General features: G+C 39.3%; 1 long non-coding RNA gene across 1 annotated transcript in view; it reads right to left on the bottom strand.

Moving 5' to 3' along the window:
• Positions 1 to 3,183: 3,183 nt before the first annotated feature.
• LOC120373828 overlaps positions 3,184 to 6,331 on the bottom strand; it is a 32,564-nt gene continuing 29,416 nt past the window's right edge. The window contains exon 3 of the long non-coding RNA XR_005585745.1: positions 3,184 to 3,488. This is a non-coding gene — a long non-coding RNA (uncharacterized LOC120373828). The remainder of the gene's footprint in view (positions 3,489 to 6,331) is intronic.

Here is a 6,331-nt window from a genome sequence, read left to right as displayed (position 1 = left end):
TGAAAATTTCTCAGATACTCCCTAAGTGTCTTTTCTCAAGACTAAACAAGCCCATTTTTTAAACATTCTTGATAGGTAAAGTCTTATAAACTTTTTATTATTTTTGTTGCTGTCTCTGGACACACTTTCTCTCTTTCATAATATATATATTAGGTGGAGTTTTATTGTGAACTTACTCTCTAGAAGGGCAGATTCTGGTCTCTTTTACATTGGTCTGAAGCAAGTTTATGAGATTAGGAAGAGTCACTCTGGATTTACACCAGTGTAACTGAGAGCAGAATCTGTCTGAACAGCAGCACAGACTCAGAGAAATGTAGGGCTGGCAGGGACCTCGAGAGGTTATCAAGTCCAGCCCCCATGTTTAAAATGTTCCCAGTATTCTTGTAAGAGAAGTTGTTCAGTGTATATACAACAGTTTTCCCATTCTCCATTTACATTCTCTCTTTCAAAAGGTACAACAAATCAACCAAAACAAAGCATAGCAACAACAAACCCATCCTACATATTATATCTTCCACTGGTGTAAATTGGTGTCGCTCAGTCAAAATTCATTTAATTAGAACAGCACAAATTTACTCCAGCTGAGGATCTGGCCTCATGTTCTACAGAACTTGTCAATATTATTTTATAAACAACAAGACTGTTAAAATAATATAACCCTGGCCCTTTCAGGTTTCACTGATATTTGATTGGTTTGAGTATTGGCTTTCTGACAGGGTTTGGAATGAAGCCATTTTTATTAATTTAGTTATTTTTGCTGATATAAAAGGTCGTCTATCATGTTAATGATGTATCGGTCTGTGGTACCACCGAACAATAATTACAGAATGTTCCTAATAGTAAATCATTTGTCACAATCACAGCTCACTACAACAACCTTTTGTTGAGCAATAGAATACATTAATTGGTAAGCAGAAAGGTGTATTGCTATTCACCTAAAGGGTCCTCCACATATAGAATTGACGTGAATTCCAGTGGAAAGTATTATGAATTATGAACTGCTGCATACAACAATCTTGCTAGGACTACAACTTGCTGCTAATTTTTAACCTGTCAAATAATTTACATATGTCTTTTCAAATATAATTGGAGTCAGAGACAGACAGATTCCTGTCAGTCAGGTTTGAAGTGTAGGAAAAGTAAGAGAGATTTGGGACTTTGAAATATATTTGTTTTTCTTTTAAAAGTTAATTTGTGTACATTTTCGAGTGCAAATATTCCTTGTCTTGTCACTTTACACAGTTAATGGTCATATTTCTTCACATTTTCCCTACTTGGTGAGGATCGTGGAAATGTTTTCAATCAGAACAAAGGTTTCCAAATTATGATCCATAGACCACAGGTGGCCCTATGATCATCCATCGAGAACAGTAATATACAGCACAAACACATTAAATACCTCACTTCTACTACTTTTCCACATAGTATTACTTTCCTGGAGTTTTCCAGGGACATTATGGGATCACATATGGGAAGGGAGTTGGTCCACAAGATGATCGGTGGACAGATGTGACCCAAAAATGTGTGAGAACTCCTGACTTAAAATGTTCCACCCAAGCTGTTGTGAGGAGCTAGGTTTGAAAAAAACAAGTTGTGTCCTTTTCATTGCTTAGTTACATGTCCCGTGGAAGTGAAAAACTGTCACCATCATCAGTGGTGTAGGATGGAGCCATAAAACACAGACACATGACTCTAGCAGTGAAATGCATACACTGGATATAGATAGATAGATTAGATAGGTTTAGGTGACAGTCAGTTTTATCTGACAATGGTCCTTTTTGGAGGTTCATAGAAGTTTTGGTAACTTTTAAACAAATTATCGAACATCTCATACTTCCTCTTGCCAAAGCACAGAGTGGATGTGCCAAAATACCATGAGACAGAATACTGTTCCGTCAGCTAGCTTGGATAAGAATCATCCAGCTGGGTACTTTTATTAACTGCATTGTTGATCCTTGTCCCCCTGAGTAGTTGTGAAACAGTAACTGGAATAGAAAAATAAGTGATGAACTGCCAAAATAGTGCAACGCTCCACCCATCGGCCTTAATTTTATCTCCCAGGCTTCTGACACCACACCCAGAGCAGCAGTGGAGCTGCCTAAGGGTAATTAAGCCTCTTATTGATTTGCATGGAAGAATAGTTTTCAGAACATTGGTCAAAACTTCAGATTCACAGATTTTATATCAGCCTCTTGACATTTCTGCTCTCCTCTCTCTCCTTTTTTAAAATTTCAACTGTTAGAATAAGCTTTACTGTGAACTGCTGGGAATAAGAGGATTTGAGCCAGCAAATGCTAAGATGTTTGTTCATTAAACCCAGTGACTTTGAAACTACCTCAGTGTCAATTAAAATAAAAACTGTCACATGCTTTTAACAGACAACTTTGTATAATAGGACCTCTGTTGGGTTTATTGGCAAAGAGAGCCATTCTGGGAAGCAGTGCAGAGGAAAAAGCTGTGTTGTACTTACAAATACTGTCCCAGTCTTTTTTTGGTCCATCTCATTCAAGAAACACACAAATATACACACATGCTTGTGTGATTTCTAGCAGCGGGAGATTAAAAAAAATACACCTATGAGTAATAACGAAAATGCCAAGTTTTTCTAAGACAACAATTGGCATTATTGACAACTTAAAAAAACAAAACATGGTGGCTCATAAATGGATGCAGATTTGACACTTAGTATAACTTAAAAATGTTGTTTAGTTACAGTAGCCGACCAGTCCGATACGGGATCTTCACGCCTGTGTGTCAAGAGTCAAGCATAAAATAGCTGTAAAGCAGGACAATAAAAAGGGTGTTACTGTAGGTTTCTGACAGCCTTGGCTATCGGCAATTAAAGAGCCTTCCAACCAATTAACAAAATTGAAATTAGATTTAAGAGGCAAGACTGGGTGGGTGGGTTTGAGGGGAAGAAAGGGCCTTGTTTCTTTAAACACCGCTCCTTGCTATTGTGAAGCAGAACATGCACACATTCAGTGGCCATCTCCAAACAACGAGAAGACAAACAGTGCAACCAGGTCCTCTGGAAGTAGTAGCAGCGCTTTCCCAAGGGGAGCAAGAGTCCTTAACAAAAAAAATAAAAAAAATTCATATGGCTTCCTTGCCCCACACACGCCACCCACACCTCACCATGTTCTGTCCAGAAGAAAAATCCCTCAGCCGCAATGGTTGTTTTTATTAAATTCTCCTCAATAAAAAGCTCAGGCAGGATTTATTAGGTACTCAGGGTGGACGTTTAGTATTTCGCCAGTTATTAAGTGAAAATCAATAGAAAGCAAAGAAAATGGAAGTCACTGCACTGTTAGCACGCTGTTGTCGCCCAGATATTATGTCGGCTGTCTTGTAGATTCATGACAGACGAAAGCGGCCGGGAGAGAACTCTTTCTGCTTACATTGCAGGAGCCAAAGTGGGGTTATTCATTAGATCAGGCAGCTGGCCAGATGGATTTCCAGTTCAGTTTTACCATTTATCTTAAAAACGCCTGTATCGAGTGAGAAAGAACACTGATATTATGTGATATCAATGGCAGCTTTATGTATCTAAATCAGGATTTATTGTTATTTTGTTCTGAAGACCTTTTTTTCTTCAAGAAATACCATTTCACTGGAAGAAAATAATAGCTAAAACCTTGTCAAAGATAACCTTTCATGTTGTTCGTGCACCGGTGGTTGTAAAACAAATAGAACCCAGGGTATAAATAGGTTTACCCACATCCTTACAAATCATTCCCTTTAGGATTTTCTTTTTTAATGTTACAAGCATGGAGTTTGGTCATTAGCTGTTTTCCTTGCCAGTAATTTAGCTATAAATAATGTCAGCATTTGCTTTAATTGCATTAAAAAGCTTAGGAGTTTTATGTCTTTGGAAGACCGTAGCTGCTTTTTTTTGTTAAGCTCCATTTCTGTTTGCACACAGATCACAACAGCAGCAAACTGCCTTACATGGGTTGAGAATGTTTCCAGCATAACATCAAAGCATCCAAAGATTTGGTTTTGAATAACTTATCAAAAGAGATCAGGCCCAACATCTCCCATGAAGAGGCCAGGTATTCATCATCTAGCTGCTTGCCGTTCCCATTCTTTCTCGGATGTTCAGCACTTTTGAAAAATTTGTCCAGTTCTGGCCTAAATGGGAACAGAGCTCTTTAGACTATCTAGCCCATAGGGCCTATGTCTGAATTCACTTACACTGATGTAACTCCACTGACTGCAACAGAGTTACTCCTAATATATACCAGTATGACTGAAAACAGTCATTTTCGCTGCACAAACACAAGACAGAATCTACATGCATTGACAGAAAGAACCACCGCACTCAGGAAGCCATGATTTGGCAAATATTGATAGCGCTGGATTTAATTAATAGTGGAGAAACAGTATTGATCAGCTCTGGGAAATTTGGTATTAAGCATTTTTCACTGCATGTTTCACTTACTGGTGCACAAAAAAAAAAAAAAAAAAAAGGCCTCGGCATGCAATAGCTTAATGTCCTGGGAGATGATAAAGAAACAAATAAAATTACACACTAGCAAATACACCGGACAACAGTCTTTTCATTATTTTACATGGACAATTGTAATGGAAGGAATGTTCTTTGAGAACAGACCAGGATGATGAAAATATGGCTAAGTGGCTAGTTATTGCTGACCACAAATTAAATGATTTGAGAGAGGCCTGAAGTCCAACTCCAAATCTGATTACAGCCAGAACTTGGGATGTGAGGCAGCAGGAAAAGCCAGCCATCTGTGTGGCTCAGGCCAAGATATAATTATTGATGATCATTTTTATTATTATTTCCTTTCCTTAACTCATGACGGACCTTTCTCTTGCCCTCTTCTTAGATGTGTTGCAAGTCAGATAATAGGAGAAGCAAAACTGTTGTCTTTACTAAATCACCCCTGTTGATCAATGATACTAACATTTGCAAGGGTCTTGATTTGTAAATGTGTGTCCCATTAATGCCGATTGTAGCTAATCTGATAGCTAGCAACAGGACTAGGGGATTCTTCTCACTCAGGAATTTTTCCTCTTGAGAAATTGCTTCAGCTCTAACATCCCTTGGTTACACACTGCAGTGGAAATCACTTACACCAAACTGGATACAATGAAAGTCCATTTGCAGTGCAGAAGATTGAAAGTCTTCAGTTGTTTCACTGAAATGCAGCATGGGAATTGCAATTCCGTTTACTTTGAGCCTTCCCTTGGAGAACCAGATCCTGCTCCCATCGAAGTCAACATCAGGTCTGTCATTAGACTGGGCCCATAGCAAAGATATTTGGGTAAAACTGGTGAAGAAACAATTTTCATGTCCCATGAACATTTTCAAAATTTCAGTAAATAAATAAAAATCCCATCCCATCCCAAAGTGCGACAAAAAGTCAAACAATTCAAAAAATATTCATGAAACAAAATCAGAAAAAAAAACAGTTGGAGTTAAACACTTTCTTTTGATAACGTTGAAGTGTTCTGGTTAGATTTTGACCATTTTAACTTTTTTGTTTTTTACAGAATTCTTTGACAATTGGTTTCTATGAATCAGTATTCTCTGACAAAAAAAAATTGTGAATAAAATTACTTCCCATTAGGCCAGTGATTCTCAAACTAGGTCCGCCGCTTGTTCAAGGAAAGCCCCTGGCGGGCTGGGCTGGTTTGTTTACCTGCCACATCCACAGGTTTGGCCGATCGCAGCTCCCAGTGGCCGCGGTTTGCTGCTCCAGGCCAATGGGAGCTGCAGGAAGAAGAGTGGGCTGAGGGACGTACTGGCCGCCGCTTCCCGCAGCTCCCCTTGGTCTGGAGTGGCAAACCGCAGCCACTGGGAGCTGCAATCGGCTGAACCTGCAGATGCGGCAGGTAAACAAACTGGCCTGGCCCGCCAGGGGCTTTCCCTGAACAAGCGGCGGCCCTAGTTTGAGAATTACTGCATTAGGCCGCACCCTGGGATATTATGAACATTTACAAACTCCTGTTGAAGTCAGTTCGACTCATTGTGCTCCCACGGAAGGCAATGAGAATTTTGGGTGCTCAGAAACTCTCAAGATTGACCCTCCTGAAAGGAGTCCATTAAGTACAAAACTGCCAAGATAATCGCCTTCACTATATAGCTGCGAGGTCATTTTATGCTTCACTTATTAATATTATCTAGGAACTTACTCTGCAAGAAGTCCCGTTGAAATCAGCAGAATAAGGCAGCACTCAAGATAAGCAAAAGCAGCAAAATCTGGGCCTATTTTTTAAAGCTATGAAATATATGCAAATGTTCTGTGACAGAGGACCATTTTGTCATTGAATGAATGTGACTCTGGCTTTTTGTCTGTGCATTAATGGG

The sequence above is a fragment of the Mauremys reevesii genome, linkage group 10 (assembly GCF_016161935.1).
Source record: "Mauremys reevesii isolate NIE-2019 linkage group 10, ASM1616193v1, whole genome shotgun sequence".
Taxonomy (NCBI): Eukaryota; Metazoa; Chordata; order Testudines; family Geoemydidae; genus Mauremys; species Mauremys reevesii.
The sequence above is the reverse complement of the archived record's forward strand: the minus strand, read 5'-3'. Positions and strand labels throughout refer to the sequence as shown.